Source organism: Salmo trutta, chromosome 23 (genome assembly GCF_901001165.1).
Source record: "Salmo trutta chromosome 23, fSalTru1.1, whole genome shotgun sequence".
In the NCBI taxonomy this organism is placed as follows: Eukaryota; Metazoa; Chordata; class Actinopteri; order Salmoniformes; family Salmonidae; genus Salmo; species Salmo trutta.
In genome coordinates this window covers 35318120-35332427 of record NC_042979.1, presented here as the reverse complement: position 1 = coordinate 35332427, position 14308 = coordinate 35318120, and the positions used below count along the sequence as shown (strand labels likewise).

The 14308-nt window shown below is 43.8% G+C and overlaps 1 protein-coding gene across 1 annotated transcript in view; it reads right to left on the bottom strand.

Moving 5' to 3' along the window:
- Positions 1 to 14308, bottom strand: part of LOC115159904 (carboxyl-terminal PDZ ligand of neuronal nitric oxide synthase protein) — a 183966-nt gene that overhangs the window by 168048 nt on the left and 1610 nt on the right. The window lies entirely within an intron of this gene.

Here is a 14308-nt window from a genome sequence, read left to right as displayed (position 1 = left end):
TGGCCTCTATAGGTAATTTGGGAATTGAGAATTAGTTGTTCTTGAATATGAGTGGCGTAGCTGTTTCTTGTTGAGTAGTTATGGCTGTAAAATCGTTTTTTGAAGAAAGAGGGCATTAAGTGATTTAAAGTGCCATAAACAAATTGAGCTACTTGAAAACAATTAATTTGATAAATATTCAGGAGTCTTCATTTTTTGAAAAGTAGTGCTGAATGGTCTCTAAAACCAGCAGATGACATTCTTACAGAGCTTTTCTGCTGGTGATAGGTTGATAGTAGTTTGGTAGGGTGTGTGCTGGCCCATATAATGTTACAGTAACTGATGAATGGGAAGATCATTGTGTAATAGAGATGGAGAGCAGAACTTCTGTTTAGGACACATCACATTTTGCCAAGTATCCCAGTATTTTTGGCGATCTTAGAGGTTGTCTTTATGTGTGGTTTCCATGACAATTCATCATCAATCAGAACACCAGGAAATCGGGATGTACATGCATGATCAACAGGTATATTATCAATATGGACCCCTATATAATCTGTATTGTATTTTATTTTATTTGGATTCAGTGACAATTTGTTAATTTTAAACCACTTTGAGATATTACATAGTTCATCATTAACAACATTAATAAAGCAATTTACATTTTTGTGAGAGTAAAATACACCTGTATCATCAGCAAATAATATCTGGGAGAGCACTTTGGATGCATTGATCAAATCATTTATATAAATCAAAAATAATAGTGGTTCAAGTATTGATCCCTGCAGCACACCATACTTAATTTCCAGAGGGGGGAATCTATTCCTTTGAAAGTCACATATTGCTTTTTATCCTTTAGATAGCTGGAGAACCAAAGCAGAGATTGTTCAGTCACTCCCATAATTTCACCTTTTTGCAATAAAATATTATGATCAACAGTATCAAATGCTTTTGATTCAAAAAAAGACCCAATGTATGATATTTGCCTTATGTATTTCATCAATTAAGTAAGTAACAGCCATGTAGGTAGAGTGAGATTTTCTGAAGCAATACTGATGTTTGTATAACAAACTTTCCTTGTTAAGATAATTGATTAATCTGTTACATGCAAGCTTCTCTAAAATGTTTGAGATAACCAGCAAAATTGAAATTGGTGTGTAATTTGTCAACTTTGCTGTATAATCAGCTTTATAAATTGGAACAATGTTGGTCCTTTGCAGTTAATAGGGCACAATGCCCTTAGCAAATCATAGATTGACAATGTGGGCAAGAGGTGTGATAATGAAATCAACCACTTCTTTAGCCAGCTTAGCATCCAATCTGTCGTGACCAGAGGCAGTGTTATAGAGCAAACAACGCAATTATCACAACATAGGTTGTAATATGGCTTTTTTACTGGCTTGGCTTGCTCAGTGATTTTACCCACGCACCACTACTGCTCCCTGCCCTGCCTGCCCGTCTCCCTGCTCTGTCTGGTCGTCTCCCTGCCTGTCTCCCTGCCCTGCCTGCCTGCCTGCCCGTCTCCCTGCTCTGTCTGGTCGTCTTCCTGCCTGTCTCCCTGCTCTGCCTGTCTGTCTCCCTACCTGCCTGTCTCCCTGCCTGCATGTCTCCCTGCCCTGTCTGCCTGTCTCCCTGCTCTGCCTGCCTGCATTTCTCCCTTTCCTGCCTAGTTTCTGTACTTTAGCAGTGAACCGACCTCCAGTCAGGGGGCTTTGGGATAGTTTGTGTTTGCACTCGTTTGAACACTGGTTTAAGTTCACTTCAGGGAGCTCGAGGGAGTGAGTGTTTTTGCAGATGGTTTAACATTAGTTTAGTTTAACTCACTCCGGTGGCTCCGTGCGATCAAGGTCGAGGTGAGGGTGGAGGTGATGCTTAAAGCGCCAGGGAGGAAAGAAGAGAGGAAGGAGAGAATTGACAAGTGAGGAGAGAGGGATAGAGATGAGGGCTAAAAGATGGGTATTTCTATGGGGGATTACACTGGAGAGAAAAAAAGAAAGAGTAGACAGACATTTTTAGCTGGATCAGGGTTTATTTCCCGTTTCATCAACATAAGAACATGAGTGCATAGCCAATTGACAATTTATTGTGGCCTTTTATACTTGACCTCTCCCCGAAGCAGATTGATAAGCAGACTATACCATAAAGCAGACTGGGCACTAGCTAGAATAGTAGAGAGCACCTCTCTCCCTCACACACACACGGAGCTTTCCCATTCCAGAGACCCATATTTTGTGTGCTGATTTAGCAGCCCAAAAATATCTCTGCTGTTTCCCCTCCAGTCCTCCAGAGAGCTCATTTACCCACTCGACAGAGGCAGCCAGCGGGGTGCCTCTAATGACACACACACACACACACACATTCTCTCTTACACACACACCACAATGTCAACACACCACCACCCACTAACCTAATATTACAGACACCAAATCTCATAACATTCACTACTCTGTCCACACCCACCCCTTAAACAGAGCCAGCGCCACCCACTAACCTACTATTCTAGTTGGAGACTAAACAAAGTTTTGCTGTAAATAAAATAAAACTTCAGACAGAGAGAAAATGTGTGTGTGTGTGTGAGAGAGCGATCAGAGAGAACAGAGAGAGAGAAGGGACACAGAGATTTCTGGACAAATCAAGACAGACACAACAGAGAGCTCAAGACTAAACTTAAAGAGGGTCAGAGTAAATGTATAAATATTTCATTAATTACTGGAATTGATTTGGCCAAGTGCAACTGCGCTCTCCGTTCAGCAGCCGTGGCTCTCCTCCGTTTGGCAGCTGCGCTAGTGGGAGGGAGATGTGCGTGTGCTTCGTGGTTAACCGGATGTTTTTCTGCAGTTTTCATGAAGATCACTCCGTGACCCACACGCTGCAGGCTGTCATTCAGCAGCAGGTGATGCGCTGTCAGCCACTGTCCTGTCATCCCCACTCGCCATCCCTCACCGCTGTCATCGAAGGACTCAAGCTAGCCACAAGTTCTGACTGAGCGCATCGTCATGAAACGCAAATACAGCAATGAGTTTCTCTCTCCTGGTTTCATACAAACTTTGAGAAATAACGAGGAACGCCCACGAAGTGATTAGTAATGAGTCTCTCAAAACGAACACATTAAAACGACACGTCCTGACCAAACATCCACAGCATGACGGTAAATCCTGGGAGTTCTTTCAGAACAGGGCACAATGCTTCAGGAAACACTGCTTCCACAGTGGAAGAGTAAGTCAGCTAGCAAGGCATTGTTGTCATTTTATAACAGGTGATGAGCAGAAATATGGGAGTACTATCTCTCATAGTAGTAGATGTGTTTCTCTTTCAAACAATCCCCTTGTACACAGCTAATAGCTAGCTAGCTAACATTAGCTAGCTAGTGGAACCCTAAGTAACAGTCCAGGTGAAGGTGAAACATGATCAGGCCCACTCTACATCTTACTCTAGAAATGATTGTTGAAAACAAGTCCAGGTTGGAACTGTTGCTGTTAAAATACAAGTAATCATTTTTATTCTGAAGTGGAATAAACTGATTGAAGCAAGACGCTTTTTGAGGCAAACACTCACACAGTTCTGGGTTGCTCATCTACAGCAGGAAGTGGTCTCCTGCCTGACTGAGAAAGCAGTAGATGTTCTGGTCCAGCTTGGCACCACATACCTATGCGAGTCAGGGTTCTCAACTCTGGCTTACTTAAAAAATCAGAAGTACAGAAACGGACTGCTCATGCTGAGCATGACCTCAGTGTTGCGCTGTCAAAAACTGAGCCCAGAATAAACCTGCTTGCTGAAAACTCCAACCAGCTGCACACCTCAACAATAATGTCTACAGTAAGATGTACAGTAGGCCTGATCATTTTATCTGTACTGTTACATAGGGTTGCTGTAACGATCGTCGTGCAGGAAGGAAGAAGTGGACCAAGGCGCAGCTGGGAGCGAACACATGTTATTTATTTCAGACTGAAATAACACGGTCAAAACAGAGAATAAACGTATCGTTACTGCTCCAACAAAAGAGACAACAACCCACAAACATCGTGGGGGGAAAAGGAACTTAAATATGATTCCCCAATCAGAGGCAACTAGCGACAGCTGTCTCTGATTGGGAATCGACATAACCCAACATAGAAATACGCCCCAAAGCAAGGCTATACCAAAACATAGAAAATAAACTATAGAAATGCCACACCCTGACCAAAATAGAAGAGTTCACCTGGTCAGGGCGTGACAGTACCCCCCCTCCAACGGTGCGTACTCCCGGCGCACCAACCTAAAGTCTATTAGGGGGGGGACCCGGGTGGGCGCCTCACCCTCGGTGGAGGCTCTGGCCCCGGGCGTGTTTCTCCCCCTGCCTCCACCCTAGCCCTACCCCTCTGGCCCGGACTGGACCACGGTGGAGCGGCATGCTCAGGCTCCGGAGCGGAGCCGCCGACCGGAACAGGACTGATCACCGGTGGACCGGACACAGGCCATGCCGGACTGTGGACACGCGCCGTGGGCCTGGTGCGGGGGACAGGGACGGGCCGGACAGGACCGGGGACACGCACCACCAACCTGGTGCGGGGAGCAGGGACGGGCCGGACTGGCCTGGGGACAAGCACCACCAACCTGGTGCGGGGAGCAGGGACGGGCCGGACTGGACTGGGGACACGCACCACCGGCTTGGTGCGGGGAGCTGGGATGGGCCGGACAGGACTGGGGACACGCACCACTAACCTGGTGCGGGGAGCAGGAATGGGCCGGACAGGACTGGGGACACGCACCACTAACCTGGTGCGGGGAGCAGGGACGGGCCGGACTGGACTGGGGACACGCACCACTGGCTTGGTGCGGGGAGCAGGGACGGGCCGGACTGGACTGGGGACACGCACCACTAACCTGGTGCGGGGAGCAGGAATGGGCCGGACAGGACTGGGGACACGCACCACTAACCTGGTGCGGGGAACAGGGACGGGCCGGACAGGACTGTGGACACGCACCACTAACCTGGTGCGGGGAGCAGGGACGGGCCGGACTGGACTGGGGACGCCTGGCAGCTCGGGACAGTCTGGGCAGTCTGGCCACTCCGGCAGTTCAGGGCAGTCTGGCCACTCCGGCAGTTCAGGGCAGTCTGGCCACTCCGGCAGTTCAGCGCAGTCTGGCCACTCCGGCAGTTCAGCGCAGTCTGGCCACTCCGGCAGTTCAGCGCAGTCTGGCCCCTCCGGCAGTTCAGCGCAGTCTGGCCACTCCGGCAGTTCAGCGCAGTCTGGCCACTCCGGCAGTTCAGCGCAGTCTGACCACTCCGGCGACTGTTGACTGACGGGCAGCTCCGACGACTGTTGACTGGCGGGCAGCTCCGACGACTGTTGACTGGCGGGCAGCTCCGACGACTGTTGACTGGCGGGCAGCTCCGACGACTGTTGACTGGCGGGCAGCTCCGACGACTGTTGACTGGCGGGCAGCTCCTGCCCCGTCAAACAGCCCTTGTGCCCCCCCTAAAAAATTCTTGGGGATGCCTCTCGGTCTCCCTAAACTCTTCCATCGCCCTGGAAATGCTCCTCCTTAACTCGGCCCATGTCCATCCTTCCTCTTCGTTCCTCTGCTGCTTGGTCCTGGTTTGGTGGGTTGTTCTGTAACGATCGTCGTGCAGGAAGGAAGAAGTGGACCAAGGCGCAGCTGGGAGCGAACACATGTTATTTATTTCAGACTGAAATAACACGGTCAAAACAGAGAATAAACGTATCGTTACTGCTCCAACAAAAGAGACAACAACCCACAAACATCGTGGGGGGAAAAGGAACTTAAATATGATTCCCCAATCAGAGGCAACTAGCGACAGCTGTCTCTGATTGGGAATCGACATAACCCAACATAGAAATACGCCCCAAAGCAAGGCTATACCAAAACATAGAAAATAAACTATAGAAATGCCACACCCTGACCAAAATAGAAGAGTTCACCTGGTCAGGGCGTGACAGTTGCACTGTCAAAAAGCCTGTGTGTGTGTGTTCTGTTACACATTTGTGTGATGTGATGAATCAGTTTATTCCAGTTCAGAATGAAAATGATTTATTGTATTTTAACAGCAACAGGTCCAACCTAGACAGATATGTAAGAGTGTTTTTAATGGGGGAAAAATAAACATGAATAGCTACTTATATGGGTATTTCATATCATTGTTATTTGTTTTTGTCTAAATTGCATTTGTTTTAGGCATAAGGGCAATGAAATGTACCGATATTTACGTATATTTGCATGTTTTCATAAGCTTGGGTCCCAGGAAAACACAGAATTTCTCATTTGGATCCCAGGCTGAAAACGTTTAAGAACCCCTGCAATACACTAACCTCCAACTAGGGCTGTGATTGTCATTTCATTTAACTGTGTTATGGTTATGGATGAAGACCGTCATGAAAATAAAATAATGATCAAAACTGTTTAAATAGGCCTTTGGAAAAACATGTTTTATTATTAACTTTATTTTCATGTAGATAAACGTTACCTAATAGTGGGAGTATTCACTAATGGTTATAAGCAATTGTTTTGCTAACAGTCTATTAAACATTGCACATCTCCTCCTCTTTCCAGCAGTCATCTGATGCTCCAGCAGTTAAACCTCTAGATGTGCAGGGGTGTAGAAGCGCTAGATTATAGGCTATGACAATTGATGTTTGGGACTTTCTTTTATACAATGCACGTTTTTATTGCTTGCTAGTAAATCAATAAATCAGTCTTCTTTTAAAAAAGGTTGGATGTGTCTGACTATTCATAAATGAGTCAACAGCAGGACAAGGCTGTTCTGTCTCTGAGGCCTATAACGAGCCAGTGTTGTGTCAAATGGACAATGCACCAATCCTCTCCAACCTGGCCTGTTATGGTTTGATATGAAATCGGTTCTTAATTTCTAGATTCATCAACGGCGATAAATAGGCTATGGACATGCTGCGTGTATTTGTTTCTATTTTTATTATTATTCATTTCATACTATTGCATAGCTGTCTCTCTCCCCTTCATACTTTCCTTGTCAATTCATTATCTTCTAGCTGACTTTCGGAAAGCCTACGGTAGGCCTAGGTTTTCTGTTGGGTTTTAAGGAAATGATAAATATTTGCATGTGTCTGACATACGTTGGTGGCTTTGATGACGGGTCCTTTTACGGGGGTGTGAGTTGGCTGATTCTCTCTACAGGCCTATCTGTCCATTCAGAATGTTTCCTAAAGTAGCCTGTCTGGACTCCATCTCTTTAATAACAATCAAAACGCTCCTGTCATGATGTAATCTTGTAAAAGGCTTGTTTTCAGAAGCTTAGGCTACATTATCTCATTACGGCGTCCTCTATTTGAAGAACAGCCCCAGCAGCAGGATTTGTGACATTATGCGAATATTTCGGGAAAATCTGGAAAAAAACAGACTTCATGTGAATGGATTTGTGCGTCAAAATAGGATCCATATTTATGTTCTTTTTTTCAGGAAAGCCAACAGACAAGGACAAGGTAGGCCTACCTTTATTTTGGCTCCGTCATGCATACGAAAATGCGATAGATCCTCTCCTGCCTGGCATTTCTTAATTTGTAGATTCATATTTATAAGTAATAACATTAATAATAAGGAAGTGTAATGGCTTGTTTCAAATAGGTTTTATTAAGAAGCATATCCATGTTAACAAGTGTACAAACAGAATTGTGACCTTTCCTTTTTACATAGGGCCGTATTTTATTTTTTTATGTTTATTTAACCTTAATTTAACCAGGTAGGCAAGTTGAGAACAAGTTCTCATTTACAATTGCGACCTGGCCAAGATAAAGCAAAGCAGTTCGACAACATACAAAAACACAGAGTTACACATGGAGTAAAACAACATACAATCAATGATGCAGTAGAAAAAAATAAGACTATATACAATGTGAGCAAATGATGTGAGATAATGGAGGTAAAGGCAAAAAAATGCCATGGTGGCAAAGTAAATAAAGTATGGCAAGAAAAAACACTGGAATGGTAGATTTGTAGTTTGAAGAAAGTTAAAAGTTAAAATATAAATAATATGGTGCAAAGGAGCAAAATAAATAAAATAAATAAATACAGTAGGGGAAAAGGTAGTAGTTTGGGCTCAATTAAAGATGGGCTATGTACAGGTGCAGAGATCTGTGAGCTGCTCTGACAGCTGGTGCTTAAAGCTAGTGAGGGAGATAAGTGTTTCCAGTTGTAGAGATTTTTGTAGTTCGTTCCAATCATTGGCAGCTGAGAACTGGAAGGAGAGACGACCAAAGGAGGAGTTGGCTTTAGGGGTGACCAGAGAGATATACCTGCTGGAGCGCGTGCTACAGGTGGGTGCTGCTATGGTGACCAGTGAGCGGAGATAAGGCAATGCATGCAAGATGCTGCTACTCTGTTTATCTTATATCCTGTTGCTTAGTCACCTTACCCCTATACATGTCTACCTCCACCACTCCAGTATCCCTGTACATGTAAATATGGTATTGGAACTTACTTTATTAATATTTGCTGTATATAGTATGCTTGCTTATTTAATTTGCATTTCATATCTCTTTTTTTCTAGTAATACATTGTTATTGATTATTGCGTTGTTGGGCTTTGAGTTGGCAAGAAAGTCATTTCACTGTTTTTGTGCATGTGACATTACATTTTTTTTGTATTAAAGCTTTAGTCCCTAGTTACAAACAGGATGTATGTTTTGGAATATTTTTATTCTGTACATGCTTCCTTCTTTTCATTCTGAAATTGTAACTACAATATTGTTGATCCATCCTCAGTTTTCTCCTATCACAACCATTAAACTCAAACTGTTTTAAAGTCACCATTGGACTAATGGTGTGATCCCTGAGCGGTTCCCTTCCTCTCCGGCAACTGAGTTAGGAAGTACGCCTGTATCTTTGTAATGACTCGGTGTACTGATACACCATCTAAAGTGTAATTAATAACTTCACCATGCTCAATGGGATAGTCAATGTCTTTTTTATATTTTTACCCGTCTACCCTTTTTTCGAGGCATTGGAAAACCACGCTGGTCTTTGTGGTTGAATCTGTGTGTAAATTCACTGCTCGACTGAGGGACCTTACAGATAATTGTATGTGTGGGGTACAGAGATGAGGTAGTCATTCAAAAATCATGTTAAACACTATTATTGCACACAGAGTGAGTCCATGCAACTTATTATGTGACTTAAACACATTTTTACTCCTCAACTTATTTAAGCTTGTCATAACAAAGGGGTTGAATACTTATTGAACAGCTTTTCTTTTTTTTTTAAATTTGTAAACATTTTGAAAAACATAATTCTACTTTGACATTATGGGGTATTGTGTGTAGGCCAGTGACAAAACAAATCTCAATGTAATCCATTTTAAATTCAGGCTGTAACACAACAAAATGTGGAAACCGTCAAAAGGTGTGAATACTTTCTGAAGGCTCTGTACAGTAGCTCTCTATTATGTGTGGGAATAATTTGGAACAGTTTCCAAAATAAAAATCACTTGGAGCTGATTTGCAGGTGTTCTTACAGTCTTTTATGTCCAACAATTATTAGAAAACTTGGGGGCCCAAATAAAATCACCCACTGGCCAAATTCGGCCAGTGGGCCGACCAGTTGGGGAACCCTGGCCTATGCTTTAAGTTGTGTCAATACAAAAATGTGACAATTCTATCCAATCTGACATTTTTTAATTTGTATACTAAAGTAATATTTAGAGGTAATAATAACTTGAATAATAATTATAAAATGCTACTGATAATAACGAAGTGTAATGGTAATAGTGAAGTTGCAGAAAAAATGTAGGTGTTTCTTTTGAGTCTGATATGTGCCAGTGACCGTGTTTATTGGCCTGGCCAATCACCATAACCTCACATTCCAAGACGTCCCAGCCCTACCTCCAAGAAAAGACAACCTCTCCCAACAACCTCTCCCTCAACGTCAGCAAAACAAAGGAGTTGATTGTTGACTTCAGGAAGTAGAGGGAACATGCCCTGATCCACATCAATGGGACTGTAGTAGAGAGAGTCACAAGTTTTAAGTTGCTCGGCGTCCACATCACAGAGGACTTGTCATCACCACCACACTTGTCAAGAGGGCGCAACAACGACTCTACTTCCTAAGGCGGCTGAAGAAAGCTCACTGTAAACACAATACACTCAAACCTACAACAACAGATGTTGACAGACAGAAGAAACAGTATTTTGCTCAGTCAGAGCTGCTCAGTAATCTGTCTGTTATTTCCACTGGGTCTGCTCCATGCATGGTGTTAAGTCAGGCTTTAGTAAGAGCCTTGTCATGTCTCAGCCTACCGGCTGACTCACGGTTACTCAGTCACTCTCTCAGTTACTTTTTACATGCTCTGACCTGTGTCGTTCTAAGACCTTTACACAAGTCTTCCTGTTGGGAAAAAAAACTTGGGCAAATGAAAGGGTAAGGCTAAGCGATGACAGCAGCAATGATTCAGCAGAACACAATAATAATCATGCCACTATCCACGGCAATGTTAACGCCACACACACCTTCCTATCTCACACTCACGATACCCCCCAGTAGTGTATATGCATGACATCTCTCACCCCTTACACTCTCTCCCTTCGCATTTCGGCAGAATACACATATCCCTGGCCTGTCACAGTATTCCCATATGAGAGGGTGAGCTTAGTTGTCCCATAAACAGCTACCTTTTGAAAGGCCATTGTGAACGCCACAGACACACAGTGTTTGCATTGTGTGATGTAATCACTGTGTGTTGTAATCACTGTGTGTTGTAATCACTGTGTGTTGTAATCACTGTGTGCTGTAATCACTGTGTGCTGTAATCACTGTGTGTTGTAATCACTGTGTGTTGTAATCACTGTGTGTTGTAATCACTGTGTGCTGTAATCACTGTGTGCTGTAATCACTGTGTGCTGTAATCACTGTGTGCTGTAATCACTGTGTGTTGTAATCACTGTGTGTTGTAATCACTGTGTGTTGTAATCACTGTGTGCTGTAATCACTGTGTGTTGTAATCACTGTGTACTGTAATCACTGTGTGCTGTAATCACTGTGTGCTGTGGCCCAACACTAATAGCCACTGTATTACTCTGCTGTAGTTAGTGTATAACAGGGATGGAGCACAGATCTCGTGGAACTGGGTCCTGGACTTCCTGACAGGCCACCCCCAGGTGGTGAGGGTAGGAAACAACAGCTCCACCCCGCTGATCCTCAACACTGGGGCCCCACAAGGGTGCGTGCTCAGCCCCCTCCTGTACTACCTGTTCACCCATGACTGCGTGGCCAAGCACACCTCCAACTCAATCATCAAGTTTGCAGACGACACTACAGTTGTAGGCTTGATTACCAACAATGACGAGACAGCCTACAAGGAGGAGGTGAGGGCTCTGGGAGTGTGGTGCCAGGAAAATAACCTCTCACTCAATGTCAATAAAACAAAGGAGATGATCGTGGACTTCAGGAAACAGCAGATGGAGCACCCCCCTATTCACATCAACGGGACTGCAGTGGAGAAGGTGGAAAGTTTTAAGTTCCTCGGCGTACACATCACAGACAAACTGAAATGGTCCACCCACACAGACAGTGTGGTGAAGGCACAGCAGCACCTCTTAAACCTCAGGAGGCTGATGAAATTTGGCTTGGCACCAAAACCCTCACAAACTTTTACAGATACACAATGGAGAACATCCTGTCAGGCTGTATCACCGCCTGGTATAGCAACTGCACTGCCTGCAACTGCAGGGCTCTCCAGAGGATGGTGCGGTCTGTCCAACGCATCACTGGGGGTAAACGACCTGCCCTCCAGGACACCTATAGCCCCCGATGTCACAGGAAGGCCAAAAATACCATCAAGGACAACAACCACCCGAGCCACTGCCTGTTCACCCCGCTATCATCCAGAAGGCGAGGTCAGTACAGGTGCATCAAAGCTGGGACCAAGAGACTGAAAAACAGCTTCTATCTCAAGGGCATTAGACTGTTAAATAGCCATCACCAGCATATTAGAGGCTGCTGCCTATATACATAAACTTGACATCACTGGCCACTTTAATAAATGGAACACTAGTCACTTTAATAATGTTGACATATCTTGCATTACTCATCTCATATGTATAAACTGTATTCTATTCTACTGTATCTGAGTCTATGCCACGCTGACATTGCTCGTCCATATTCAGTGGCAAGAAAAAGTATGTGAACCCTTTGGAAATACCTGGATTTCTGCATAAAGTGGTCATAACATTTGATCTGATCTTTATCTAAGTCACAACAAGACAAACACAGTCTGACTAAACTAATAACACAAACAAGTATATGTTTTCATGCCTTTATTGAACACACCGTATAAACATTCACAGTGCAGGGTGGGAAAAGTATGTGAACCCTTGGATGTAATAACTGGTTGACCCTCCTTTGGCAGCAATAACCTCAACCAAACATGTTCTGTTGTTGCAGATCAGACCTGCACAACGGTCAGGAGGGATTTTGGACCATTCCTCTTTACAAAACTGTTTCAGTTCAGCAATATTCTTGGGATGTCTGGTGTGAACTTCTCTTGAGGTCATGCCACAGCATCTCAATCGGGTTGAGGTCAGAACTCTGTCTGGGCCACTCCAGAAGGTGTATTTTCTTCTGTTGAAGCCATTCTGTTGTTGATTTACTTCTGTGTTTTGGGTTTTGTCCTGTTGCATCACCCAACTTCTGTTGAGCTTCAATTGGAGGACAGATAGCCTTACATTCTCCTGCAAAATGTCTTGATAAACTTGGGAATTCTTTACATACTTTACAGTTGGGATGAGGTTTTGATGTTTGTGTGCTGTGCCTTTTTCTCTTCACATAGTGTTGTGTGTTCCTTCTAAACAACTCAACTGTAGTTTCATCTGTCCACAGAATATTCTGCCAGTAGCGCTGTGGAACATCTAGGTACATTTGTGCAAACTTCAGACGTGCAGCAATGTTTTTTTTTTGGACAGCAGTGGCTTCTTCAATGTTGTCCTCCCATGAACACCAATCTTGTTTAGTGTTTTACGTATCGTAGACTGGTCCACAGAGATGTTTGCATGTTCCAGAGATTTCTGTAAGTCTTTAGCTGACACTCTAGGATTCTTCTTAACCTCATTGAGCATTCTGCGCTGTGCTCTTGCAGTCATCTTTGCAGGACGGCCACTCCTAGGGAGAGTAGCAACAGTGTTGAACATTCTCCATTTATAGACAATTTGTCTTAACAAGGCTTTTAGAGATACTTTTGTAACCCTTTCCAGCTTTATGCAAGTCAACAATTCTTAATCTTAGATCTTCTGAGATCTCTTTGTTTGAGGCATGGTTCACATCAGGCAATGCTTCTTGTGAATAGCAAACTCAAATTTCGTGAGTGTTTTTTGTAGGGGAAGGCAGCTCTAACAAACATCTCCAATCTCGCTTTATTGATTGGACTCCAGGTTAGCTGACTCCTGACTCCAATTAGCTTTTGGAGAAGTCATTAGCATAGGGCTTCACATACTTTTCCCAACCTACACTGTGAATGTTTAAATGATGTATTCGACATAAACAAGAAAAATACAATAATTTCTGTGTTATTAGTTTAAGCACACTATGTTTGTCTATTGTTGTGACTTAGATGAAGATCAGATCAAATTTGATGACCAATTTATGCAGAAATCCAGATATTTCCAAAGGGTTCACATACTTTTTCTTGCCACTGTATTTATATATTCTTAATTCATCATTCCTGTACTTAGATTTGTGTGTATTGGGTATATGTTGTGAAATTGTTAGTTATTACTTATTATATATTACTGCACTGTCGGAGCTAGAAACACAAGCATTTCACTACACCCACAATAACATCTGCTAAACACGTGTATGTGACCAATAAAAATGGATTTGATTCTCAAAGGAACAAACAGCTGTATAGAAAAATGCCTACAAACAGAAACACAGGCAGAGAGAAAAGGATAGACTTCTTCATCACGCATGTCAACCACCTCTCCAGCATCTCTATAAGTGTGTGTGAGAGAGTGAGTGAGTGAGTGAGTGAGTGAGTGAGTGAGTGAGTGAGTGAGTGAGTGAGTGAGTGAGTGAGTGAGTGGGTATGAGAGAGAATGAGAGAGAACGAGAGAGAGAGAACGAGAGAACGAGAGAGAGAGAGAACGAGAGAGAGAGAATGAGAGAGAGAGAATGAGAGAGAACGAGAGAACGAGTGAGTGAGTGAGTGAGTGAGTGAGTGAGTGAGTGAGTGAGTGAGTGAGTATGAGAGAGAATGAGAGAGAACGAGAGAGAGAGAACGAGAGAACGAGAGAACGAGAGAGAGAGAATGAGAGAGAGAGAACGAGAGAGAACGAGAGAACGAGAGAGAGGATAAATGCATGTCAGTCCTG